Source organism: Rhincodon typus, chromosome 45, assembly GCF_021869965.1.
Source record: "Rhincodon typus isolate 14 chromosome 45, sRhiTyp1.1, whole genome shotgun sequence".
Taxonomy (NCBI): domain Eukaryota; kingdom Metazoa; phylum Chordata; class Chondrichthyes; order Orectolobiformes; family Rhincodontidae; genus Rhincodon; species Rhincodon typus.
In genome coordinates this window covers 2,256,157-2,269,628 of record NC_063376.1, presented here as the reverse complement: position 1 = coordinate 2,269,628, position 13,472 = coordinate 2,256,157, and the positions used below count along the sequence as shown (strand labels likewise).

The 13,472-nt window shown below is 36.3% G+C and overlaps 1 long non-coding RNA gene across 1 annotated transcript in view; it reads left to right on the top strand.

Annotated features, from left to right (window-relative positions):
• Positions 1 to 1,955: 1,955 nt before the first annotated feature.
• Positions 1,956 to 13,472, top strand: part of LOC109914031 — a 25,021-nt gene continuing 13,504 nt past the window's right edge. The window contains exons 1-2 of the long non-coding RNA XR_007266126.1: positions 1,956 to 2,146; positions 3,659 to 3,690. This is a non-coding gene — a long non-coding RNA (uncharacterized LOC109914031). The remainder of the gene's footprint in view (positions 2,147 to 3,658; positions 3,691 to 13,472) is intronic.

Genomic DNA, 13,472 nt, shown 5'->3' with positions numbered 1-13,472 from the left:
GAACATGCATTTATAAGTGAGAGTAGGAAGAGTGAAGAATAACTGATGATCTGTAATAGGTGAAATTAGATGAAGCTTCTCTGGCCCAAATGTTAAATAGTTTCCTTAAACAAAGTTAACAGACTTTCTATTTTTAAGATAGCTATCTCCAAGTAACCATTTAGTAGTGCAATGACTGTTCAGCTCAAAGACCTCCTTTGACCACTGGTTGCAAGTTAATCATTCTGCAGCAAGTTCTTCAAGTGAGGCAGGGTGCCCAGAAAACAGGCCTCCACTCTCATCAGTTTTATATATCCATAATCAGCCTTTTCACTTTGCATCTTCCCTGAGTAGTCAATCCCTGTTCTATTTAGATTGTCATACAAGGTAAATACAGCATATAGTATTTATGACTGTATATTTTAGACAGCTTTGGATATGTAAGAAATACCATTCAGAACGTCGAGGCTGGCTGTGAAGGTTCGGAGGATGTGGCAGCAAAGGTTGTGGCTAAGATTTGTTGATTAGGTGCAGGACGGAATTAACTGAAGCTAATTTTTATAACTATTAAGGAAATGGAGAAACTTCAGTTGGCAAGCTTGCAGTGTACAGTACTCAATAATAAAATATCTCAGATTGGTAGAGCATAAATCTGGACAAAAAGGCAATCTTCTAATCTTAGTCATGCATTGAAAGGGAGATGAGGGGGTATTGAGGAAAGTAGACTGGAGAAATTGGAGATCACGTTACCATATTTAAACCTTAATGATTATTGACTGAGTGATATTGAAGTTTCAGAATAGGCCACTTGCTCCCTTCCACTTTTCAGTTGAGTCAGTGACTATTGTATGGAGTAATTATTTCAAAATAGAGTTGAGAAAACATAAACTGTTTTTTAAACAAGGCTTTCTAAGTTAGGTGAGCTTTGATCATAGAAACTTTATTTAAAAGAAAGTTAACTACTAAGAGAAGATTGCATCTTGCCAAGACATAATGCAGCGCATTTGTACAAAACTGATAGCTATGGCATTAGCCTTGGAAATGTAGCAGTCTTTTGCTTTAGAAAATGATGGCTACGTATTTAGAGCTCAGTCTTCTAATTGGATGTTTCACATGTTAGCTTTGTTTGCTGAGAAGTAGGATGGTGGTAATCTAACAATTACCATAGAATGGTTCACAATTACACAATTTAAGACTTTGGACTATTTGTGTTTGGTTGAATGTAAAGTTGCCTGACTCTGTTCTCATCAATATTTCTGACAATGTTGATTGGGTATGCAAATGTGAATGCAGAGTTTTTATGTTGGAGAGTTTTAAAATGAACATGCATGATTTTGTGATTGTAAGGGAAGATCAATGTTTGTCTTTGACCTTTCATATATTCCTTAATGTTCGACACCTTCTGGTAGTTTTGTGTTGTGTTGTTTTGTTTTTCAATCTTTGGGTGAAAGAGGGTAGGATGTGCATTTAGCCTCCTCTGTCTCCCCTTGATTCAAAAAAAAATGTAGTTTTGCATTGGCAGCAGCAGATTCACCAAGCAGCATGGTGCCACTGCTTATTTTAACACCATTTTAGAGGGGGGGGGTGGAAATCAGAAAAATTAAAACAAAATCATTGAAGTAAGCATTTGATTACTATATTTTCTAAATATGGTGAGAAAAAAGAAAGCAGATGTTTAAAAATTGACCCTGTGCCAAGGAGCTACAGAGGAAGAAAATCTAGGTCGGCAGTTTACTGTACTAACCAGGATAGCAGCCACTTGGCAAGGTTACAAGGCAGTCAGAGACGTTAGCTTTGGCGCAATTTTAATACATGCAAATACAAATTTTTTATTCTTCAACAACAAATCTCCCAGACTTGAGACTTTGCACATGTTTTCCTTAGGCATAGAGGCTTACACTGAATTTTTTTCAGATTTTTCCCTGCCCTAGAAAATGTGCAATTTGAGTGTAGAAAGTTGCGCAGGGGGAACTGAGCAGTCTTTTTTTTCACCCTTTACAATTGCTCAGAGGTTGAGCTAAGGATTTTAGGTAGGAAGGTTTCTGGGGGGCGAATCAGGAACAAAAAAGGGTTCGAATTTGCCAGGTAGACTTTTCCGAGGTGGGGAAAATGCTTTTCAATGATTTTTGGCTTTGAAATGTTGGAGCTCGACGAGGTTACAGGCAGAGTGAGTTGTTTTTTATATCAGAGTCTTTTGGTAGTGGTCACAGTGCATGCTCAGGGCCATCCGCATCAGGGTTTAAGAAGGGGGAGAAAGGCTATTTTCGGGTTCAAAAATAATTTCTTTTTACCATGTTTATGATTTTTGATCTATAAAGTAGATTATCTGTACAAAAAGAAACGTATTTTTTCACTAATTGATGATATTTCAAGCTTTTTCGGATCCTCACTGTTTTTGCACCCTTACTGTGCAGCCTGATGCAACTCACTAGCTCCATTGCTGCTGACGTTTCAAGATTTTTTTTCCGAAAATAATCAGAATAATTCATAGGGGGTTTATTTTAACAGATTAATAAAAAAAAAAGTATTATAATGAAGAAAATTTACTTTTTATTGCAGTATCTTATTTGAGAAGACTTCTGGAAAAAAAAACCTTGGTTTTTGAGAAAACATGTTAAATTTTCATTGAATTAAATTAAAATTAATATGCGTTTTTGATGCATTTGTAAATTGTTAGAAGCATAACATTACTATACCTGAAATGTAGAGTGTTTTAAGGAGGAAAATTGCGACTTGACTGGTGTAAAGCAAAAATCGAATAGGAGTAGATTTCTAATATATGCATGGAAAAGAAAAGTTTGAAACCAATAAATAGGTATCGCTTTTTTAAAATAGTTGTTTAAGGTTGGAAATTAGCTGAAAACTGCAGAATTTTGTCAGGGCGTGGCAATCCCTTAAATACTGCATTCTAACCAGTAGACTTGTACTGTAGGGTTGTTTTTAACAAATAATTTCTTCTCTAGTACCTGCATTAATTCATATTGATCGTTTTCAAGAGAATAATTTTTTTGCTTTTCCCCCAACTTAGTATTTTCTATTTTTACCAAAGGAAACTAGTTTTGAAGCTTTTTTCTGTATTTATTCTTAACTAGTAATTTTAAAACGGCTAAATAATTGTAGTCGCCTAGCCGGTAGTCACTTAAAGTTCTTTTTGAGGTGTTTCGAGGCTATATTTTTGGCTGGACGATTGGATGCATAAAGTGACTTATGATAAGGCAGACATTTGCTGAACCGCCATTTTGTCTAAACCAGCAGATCTGCCAGGTTCAGCAGACCTCTAGCTCTACCCTGTTAATGCACGAGATTAGGATGTTGCTTTATTTAGCCGTTATTTTTTAATTTATAAGATTTTTTTTAAAAATCGATTTTAATCCTAGAAGTGGCTCTTGTCCGATTTCTGTGTGTTTCACTATTGGGGTATTTTTCATATTGGTTCAATTTTTTTCAAGTAGAAGAATTGTCTGATTGATAAATGTTGATAAATAACTACACTCAATTTCTATGTTGCTCTTACTCTGTTTTGTTTTGATAGGTGGAAAAGTATAATTGTGGCCGAAATTCATTTTCAATTTATGTGTGGTGCTTAAAGTTCGTTTTAACCTTAATTCTTGATATTTCAAAATTGCTTTTAGGTAACACAATGACTGAAAAGTAACAGCTGTTTTCCTTTTTCTCCTAGTGCTCTGCAGGACCTTACTGTTTGACATGCAGGTGGGTCCATTCTATCTTTCTCTTGTCTGCAATTTATTAATAAGTGAATAGTTATTTGTCAACACCTTCCCCCATATTTACAATTGACAATAGGTGCTGTTTTGTAATCATTGTCAAAACTGGTTCACCTTTTGAGTGCAATATTTTTCTCCCTTGTCATGGCATCTTATCCTCTTCCCTTGTGTTAATGTTTCATTAAAATTGGTCAAAATAATTCCTTTTAAAGAGAGAAATACACTATTTGTACTTGCTGCTATGGTTTCTAAACCTGGTGTAATATTTGTCGCTCAACCTGAGCAATTATATCAATGTTCATTTTGTTTTTGAATTCTGTGGTTCACAAATCTTAACCAACCAAAGTTTTGTGAGCACTCGTTACTTTGTTCAGCTAGTAACATTTGACAAACTTAAAACAAAAAAAGTTTTGCTCTGCATCCCAAAAGTACAATGCTAATTGTCGTTTTCCGGAGAAGTTAAATATCTTGTACCTCTTGTACACCTGGAGAGAGCTGCTGGAGAACTGGTACAATCATTCTTGTCTTAACGAAAAACAGTTTTGTAGTTTTTTTCATGCAAACTTTCATAAATTTGAACATTTACAAATGCCTGGTGTACACGCAGAAGTTGTTTCTGTATTATCAAAACCAATAAAAATTGACCTGTCCCAATGTTAGTTATCACCACATTACTCGGGTCTTGAAGCTATTTTGAACATTTTTTTTTGCCTTGAATTTTTAAGTGAACTCATTGCGCATATAGAACACAGCACTAAGATTTTCTTATTACCCACTAATCTATTTTGGTCAAAACCCCTTGCTGATTTCATTTGATGAGAATGTTGTATTTGCTGAAAGTTTGAAGCCAACAATTTACTGTTTCCATTTCCTTGCTCTGCTCATCACTTGCATCCATTTAAACACTGCAGCAGCAATGTGTGCCACATTGTAGAATATATGTGTGAGAATCAATGTTGCCCCTAATTATTTTCCTTCCTGCATGGTAGTTTAAATGGAAGCGGAATTCATTTAGCAGAGGATGACCAACTGTGCGTGGGGTTTGCCAGCAGCTGCACAGTCTACAGGGAATGTTGGTGAGAATGTATTGATGTGAATATACGTATATGCATCACTTTCTTCTTTTCCAGTCCTTCAACATGAGCAAGACAGTCAGGGTGGGTACTTCCCTTCACTACCTACTCAGTTTCAGCTGTTAAGGGGGCAGGCAGGTGCATTGCAAGTTGGGGAGTTAGTCCCACTGAGGATTTCTGTTTATTTTGAATAAATATGCCTCCACATGTTGTGATCAGTGTTGTTTAATTATTTTAGAAAGTTACAACTTTGAAGATTATGTTAACTATTCTATGGTATTTTGATTCTTGGAAAGAAACCACCTGAAACACCATGAAGGCAGAGGAAACAAAAACAGTAAAACCCAGCCTGTTAACATCTTGTGGTTAGATCTGGAAACTGTGATTTGGGAATGGTTGCTGAGAGTTAAGGGTGAGAACTTAGTGAATCTTCCATTCTATTGGGGAATATTCTGGTAAGATCATCCCAAAATGTTCAAAGTTGTAGGAATAAACATTTACTCACTTTACAGGACGTTTCCGTGGTAGCAATAATGGGAATGTAAGTTGTTTCTTCTGTGCTTTCCATAGTGAAATTTTACTGACTCTCATACTTACTTAATGTAGTTATTTCCAATGGGTAATTTTTAACCAACAATCCAATTTAGTGTTTTAAAAGTTGTACATTGCATTCATTATGTAAATCATATTTGTAAAGATATATTAACTGAATTTAGCTTGTTGCTGTCAAGAAAAGGGCTTTTTTCTGTTACTTGTACTTTGTCTGAAACATCTATGTTTCATGAACATGAGTGACCAATTTAAAAAAGGATTTATGAATACTTTACCTTCATGAATAGGCAATATTGTCTACTGATGGCTTGGGAATTTCACTGCCAAGCTCCATAGGGTCATAATAAAAATGGCTTCCATCAAAATTTCAAAGTTAATTAAGAACAGATACTCAAAAAGAAAACAGATTCCATTGATTAACCTTGCTTTGTGAAGAACTCGCTCTTGTGAAACTTGTTTGCCTATCCTTGTGTCTGGTGGGATCTTGAAGACTTGGGTAACTGGATGGTATGATTTGCAGGTACTGTAAGCATAAATGCTTAGATCTATATTTGATAGAAACAAGAAAATTACAGGCCAACTTTTAAATTTTCAAAGAGAAGGGCAAAAGAAGAAAGATTTGCATTTATGTATTGCTTTGTATGGCAGTTAGATATCCCAAAGCACTTTACAGTGAATGACATGCTTTTGTAGTGTGATCATTGATGTACTACAAGATTCATAGCAGTTATTTAGTGCACAACAATCTCCCATGAAAAACGATATGATGATGATTAGGTTATTTGTTTTGATGATGTTGGTCAAGTGGCAACTATTGGTCAGGACACTGGGGAGAATTTCTCCACCTTTCTTCACAGTGCTGCGGTGCAGTGGGATGTTTTACATTCACATTAGAGAGCAGATGAGACCCTGATTTAATGTCTCACCTGAAAGATGGTACATCTATCTACTCCATCAGTAGTTCACTGGCATATTGGCCTTATTCATTTGTAATAAAAATTGCTTCCTAATTAATACATCCTTTCATAATACGCAAGTTTGGGAAGCTTTGTCATTTTTAGTTTGATTATAGTATGACCTTGAGCCTCATTTGTGTAACCTATATAATCATTGTTTCATTTTTTATTCAATATGTCAGTACTTCAAATTTGTTTCCCTGATGATTGAACACACAGGAGTGATTTGGAGGCTTCTGTCAGATGATTGGTGTTTGGATTAAGGATTTTTGGCGAAGTGGCCTTGATATCTACAGTGAACGCCCAAATGATCCACATGCATCAAAATCTTATGGAAATGGTTCTTTTGCCAAAACTTGGAGTTTTATTATACCTGGAGATTTCAAAGTCTTGTATTTCTGTGAAATATCTGGAAAGGGTAGCATTTAATAGTTAAATTTGATTTAACTCAATTCAGTTGTCAGGAATGAATATTTTGAATTTTTATGAACTTCACATTCACGAATAACTCTTAACATAGTGTCTTATTACTTGACCAAGAGAATAAGCCAGTCAGGCTTCTTGGACCTTAGAATTTCTCGTTAGATGGTGCATAATAATGGTCTGGTTTACTTGTGCTTTCTCTGATTTTGTTCCTAGTCTCTACTCCAATCTTGTTTATAAATCGCCTAAAAATATGTAATTGAAATTGAAAACTTGCTGAGTGGGTCATTGATAGTGACAATTAGTATTGCCCCTCAATGATGTTGGAGTGCCAGCAGTTATCTTCAAAATTGAATGAAAGTTAATAAGAACATTAGAACCAGGAGCAGGAGTAAGCAATCCAGAATAGCCTGCTCTCTGGTTGGTAACCCAATACATTGCTTCAAATGCTGAGTGATCTGTGGAGATTCCCTTACTTATCAGAAATAATGACACATTCCAAACCATTTATATCATCCGCTTTGTATGGTTGGTTTGCTGTGTGATCTGTAGTATGATGTAAATTGAAACGAGTTATGAATAAGAAAAGTCTGTTAATTAAAACAAGTCCATCTTTTAATCATTGATCTAACTATCTCTCAATTTCTTCAGTACATCACCGGTGTGCCCCTGAAACACATTTTTACTGCCTTTTTCAACCTTCTTTCTAATCAGCTTTTTCACAAATGTTATTACACACCACCTGGAGCAGGTGGAACTTGAACCCAGGCTTCCCATTCCAGGGCTAGGAACACTAACACTGTACCACAAGAGTGCTCCATACTGCCTTTTACAATGGCCTTTTCCACAGTCATGAACATCTAGCAGTTTAAAAAAAAAAGCAGCCAGTTCATTAACCTTGCTCCATACTCTTGATGTCTGCACCAGATCTTGACACCCTCCTCTGTCTCTTAACCCAGACTCCCACTAACCTCTTGTTATGTAATCTCTTCTTGAGTCAATTTAAAAAAATATACATTGCTTTACAGGAATGTTGAACTAGGAATGGAGTACAAAACTCCATTTTTACTTTGGTGCTCCCTAGTTAATGCAGCCATTTGACCGATTTTCCTCCATTCTTTGCATGTTCTTGGAAACTACATTCTACCAAATCGCATTAAATTAAAAGTAATAATTATACAGAGCAGTTTATATTTTGAAGTATTCCCTTATAATTATGTAAGAAGGTTTGTAGTCGGAAGTCCTTGCTTAACTCATGAGAATGAATTTCTGATGTTGCAAATATAATTTTGTGGTAAACTTCTCCATCAAATAGCAATTCATTGCACTTCAAACTGAAAGAGTGCTTCAGAGTAAGTAAATGTTATTTTTTTAAAAATTGTGTTTAAACCAGCCTATTAGGTCTGCAGAATCGTCAATGAAAACCTCCAAGTTTTCGTACCTTAGAGAATTGTCATTTTAAACAAAAATTAACTGATTTATTGCAAATCTCTCTTATTATCAGGTCCATCACTGCACCTTTTTTATTAAGCAATTTGAGTCCCTGGGCAAATTTCTGTCATGAATCTGAAAAATAAGCTATCTATAACTGTTTTGAATTTGCTCCATTCTAATTCTAATTTTCAAAAATTCCACTTAGGTCAGATTTTTGATTTTTCTCCTTCTTGACTTTGATTTAATTTGCAGAATATTAAATTGGGTAAACATAAAAGTGTAAGAAATGGGAACAGGGATGGGCCATAAAGCTCTTCGATCCTACTTTGATGCTTGATAGGATAAAGGCTGATTATTTTCCTAAATATTCCTCCCAATTTATCCTCCTACCCCTGATTCGTTTTGTACCCAAAACTCTTACTGATTTGACTGTACTGGGTACAGAATTTGAAAGATTTGTAAGCTTCTGGATAAAGAAATTTCTTCCTGCCTCAGTACAAAGTACTTAACACCTTGATCTGAAATTGTGAACCTTAATGTTTTGTGCTTCAGCCAGTTAAAACAATCTTATAGTATCTACCCTGTCAAACCATTCAAGAATTTAAAAAATTTAATAAGATCACCTCTGATTCTTCTAAAGTGTAAGGAATGCAAACCGATTGTACTATATCTCTTCCCAAAGGACAACCTCCTCATCTCAGCAATCAATCTGGTGATCTTTTGTTGCACTACCTCTAAGTGTATCCTTACTGTGCATTCCAAGTGTGGTCTCACCAAAGACCTGTACAGTTGCAGGAAAACTTCTTTGCTTTTTTACTCCAATCCCTCTTGTAATTAAGACTAACGTATGTAATACGGTCAAGAGACTATAAAGCCTATTCTCTGAAATGGCTGTCGCAGTCCCCATTGTTTTACATTCCTCCTTTGTTTTCTGAATGAGCTACACAGAATGTTTGCTAGAATGCTTTCTTGTAGTAGCACAATTGATAGTTTTGTATGTAGTGTATCTTTGCAGCCATTTGTTTCCTTTAAATTGTCATTTATTTTATTCTTTTGTGAGATTTTTTTCTAAATACTTTTAACCCGTGAACACACATCTCTAGGATGTTGAGCTTTGTTCTTTGTTCCTGTGCAGCCACAGCCATTTTTGTCATTAAATTTTTATACTTAGTTCTGTAGTAACAATTTTTGTTATCCACATTCAAAACCAGTTCCTTGGTAATGTGCCATTTGCTTTTGGCCAAATTTTCAGACAGAAAGCACAAACTTGAGGAAATATGGTTACTTTCAACAATTTCTGATGTGGCCAAAGCCACTAGTGATTTAGTAATTCCACTAAGCTTTTTAAAATTTGGAAATTGCACAGCCATTTCTAGAAGGAATTGTACAAAGAATCAAGTACGGTTCTGTGGTGTGCATATGTATATAAATATACCAAATAAAAGTCAAATCACTGGCTGTTCTCTAATGGCTATGCCTTGCTATGGCTCAGGACTGTAAGAACAGTGTATTTGGACTGTTCTTTAACTGCTTTACCAAATCAGATGCTTGAGACTTGCAGACCATTGTGTGTTCCTTTTCCTCAGTTTCAGGACGCAAAATCCAAGATCTCCATTGGAAGTTACTTGGGTCTAAGGACTGCTAAATACACTGGACGTGATGGAATGCATCCTAGGATATTGAAAGTAGTAGCTACACAGATAGTGGATACAATGGTAGTAATCATCCAAGAATTCTTAGATTCTGGAAAAGTCCCAGAGGACTGGAAAACTGCAAGTTTAACATCTTTATTTAAAAAGGGAACAAGACAGAAACAGGTAACTAAAGCCAGTTAGCTTAACACCTTATGGTCAAGCAGTGTCAGCATGACTTCAAGGGGATCTCATACCTGACGCATTTATTAGAATTCTTTGAGATGGTAACAAACAGGATACATAAAGGGAAACCAGTAGATGTGATACATTTGAATTTACAGAAGGCATTTGCTAAGAGTCCATGGTGTTGGAGATAGTATATTAGCATGGAGAGAGCATTGGCTGACTAATATAAAATGGAACATAAAACAAAGTTGCTGGAAAAGCTCAGCAGGTCTGGCAGCATCTGTGAAGGAAAAAACAGAGTTAACGTTTCAGGTCCGGTGACCCTTCCTCGGAACTCACCGGACCTGAAACGTTAACTCTGTTTTTTCCTTCACAGATGCTGCCAGACCTGCTGAGTTTTTCCAGCAACTTCGTTTTTGTTCCTGATTTACAGCATCTGCAGTTCTTTATAGGTTTTTATTTAATATAAGATGGAGTTGGGTTAAGGAGCATTTTCAGGATGGCATCCTATAACCAGTGGAGTGCAAAGGGGGTCAGTGCCTGTGCCATAATTTTTACTTGTTGAGGGAAGTGAATATATGGCAGTGAAGTTTACAGATGACACAAAATAGGTGAGAAGACAAGTGGTGAGGTGACAGTCTTTAGAAAGATGTAGACAGATTGAGTGAGTGAGGTTGGGGGGGTAACTTGACAGACTAAATTTAATGTGGAGAAATGAGGTTAGGCATGTAGAATAGAGCTGAATGTTATCAAAATGTAGCAAGACTGCAGAAAGCTATAGCAGAGCGATTTGGGAATAGTCATGCATAAATCACAACAAGCTAGCATACATGTTCAGTTAATAGACAAGGCAAATGGAATGTTGGTGTTTATATCAAGGGGAATGGACTTTAAAAGGAAAGCCTTGCAAAAACTATATAAGCTAGTAGGTGGATCACATCTGAATGCTTTGAATGGTTTTTGGGCCCTTTATCTAAGTAAAGATACACTGGCATTGAAGGCACTTCACAGAAGTTCATTAAGTTGCTCTTGGATATGAGATTTTCTTATGAGGAGAGATTGTGTAGGTTGGGCCTGTACTCCCTGGAATTTTGAAGAATGAAAGGAGACCCTTTTGAAACACACACAATTCTTAGTGGACTTGCCAAGTTAATGAAGAAAAGTTGCTTTCCATTGTGGGAGAGTCTGGGATCAAAGGGCATAATTGCAGAGGAAGGTGTTGCCATTCAAGACAGATGAGGAATTTCTTCTGACGGTAATGAATCTGTGGATAGCTGTCAAGGCTGGGTCATTAAGAATATTCAAAGTTGTCTTAGATTTTTCAAACAATAACTGATTCAAGGGTTATGGGAAAAGTGGAGCTGAGGATTATCAGATCATCCATGATTACATTGAATGGTGAAGCAGACTTGAAGGGCTGTATAGCCTACTGCTATGGGTCTTATGGTCTTTTCAGCTGCCTGTAGACCCCTGACACTGAGACGCAAGACTAGAAAAGGCTCAAAAAAAGGACAACATTGGAGAGATTATAGTCACAACATTGATTTGAGGCATCGTTAACTTGGAGAGGCTTCTGTGGGTTAACGAATTAAAAAACAAGTGTTACAATTGTTGCGAGGTCAGTGTTCAAAATCATGGTTCAAAGTAAAATCTAATACCACCAAATTTCTCCGAACTCAGACTTTATTCACAATTACTATTTCAGAAAGCTACATTTTCCAGAATGTGATTGATTTTAAGTGTTTTTGAAGTTCTAGTTTTGCAAATTGTATTTGAATTTCCTAAATTAAATCTATACAGCAGTTTATTAGTTTTAGGATTTTACCAGATATTTCTCTTCTACTTTGCACACTTGAGAACCCTGCAATGCCTTTTTTTTTTTAACACAATCTCTGACAATGTAACATTCGGACATGCAAAGAACATTCTTGATATTGCAATCGGCTTGCTGAATTGATTCAACTTTCCTTGTATGTCAACCTTTTGGTTGATGGAAGATTACAGTACTCTACCATGTTATTTACAACTCAAATTCATTAAAAGTTAAAGAAAAATAAAACACATTTTACTTGATTGTAGGACTTTTAATTCTGATATTGAATGTACAAATAAATTACATTGGCTTGTTTAACTGTTCTAATATTGATCTTGGTCTCAAATGAAAACTTGTATATGGCTTAGTCTAGCCCGTGGTGCCATTGAGTGTAAACATTCCAATGGCTTGGAGAATAAGAGGCATTAATAAATTGAGAGAAGATGTCTAAAATAGGCAGCTCCTGGCTACAGAATTACCGTGAGATAGAACTAACCTTTTTGCAGTCTAAGTCCTCTACTCCTTGACCCTCCATACACACATTTCTACCTATCACAACTTGGTCATAAATCTGTAATGGGTTTTTAAAAAATCTGTTTCCAGGCCAAAATCCTAGAACAAATTCAGCACAAGAGGCCATTGTCTTGTTATGTCCATGTGAGTTCTCTGAAAGAGCAACTCACCCAGTCCCAACTTATTTGTCTTTTTTTCCCCACTGCCCTGTAATATTTTATCTCTATCAAATTGTAAAAGTCTTGCTTCCAAAGCACCCATATCTCTGAAATGAAACTGATTGATTAGCTATGTCATGTGCAAACTGCCTTATCCCTTTTAACATCAGTGATTTGGGTGAAGTTGGTCTGGTTATCTGCCTTGTCCTATCTCCTATTCCTGCTGATTTTTGTTCACATTTGAACAACTTGTCTTATAAACCTACCTTGTCTTCAAAATCCTTGCAGATCTTTGGCTTAAGTTTAAGGTTGTGCTATGCAATAAAATCTTCTTTCTTGTTCCTTTAGTTGCTTCACAAAATGATTTTTGGTGCCTTAATCTTTTATGTTATCTTCTTTACATCCACTTAATTTTCTTGCTATCCATCTTTCCCTCAACCTCATTTTCTGCATTGATATTCCTTACAGCCCACATAGAATCCGTAGAATCCTTGGAGTGTGAAAACAGGCCATTTGGCCTAACAAGTCCACACCGACTCTCGGAGCATCTCACTCAGACTCACCCCCTTATCCTATCCCTGTAACCCTGCATTTCCCCTGGCTAATCCACCTGACCTACACATCCCACATTTGAAGGAAGGTCCATTCAAATTTATCATCTAGGGCTTTGACTGAGGCCACTAATGTTGATAAATGTAACCAAAGTATCTTTCCCCCTTCATATTCATTCCTTTCCACCTTGATACGCAAATTTGTGCTTTCATTTCCATCTGTGGACAAAGCACTTCTGAGCTACCTCATCAGTTCCTCCTCCATTTCAGTTTTTTTCAATAATCAGCCTGCTGTCTAAAATGCTGCTGATTACTCCCTGCACTTGATATATCACTCCCACTAGATCTGAGATGGCCTGGCACCTCTTGACTTTTTCCATGATAGAGATGCCATCATGAATCTGTAGGGCAGTACATGTAAATAAACTACCTGGTTTCTGTCATGCTGGTTAGGTCTCATTTAAATACCGTTCAC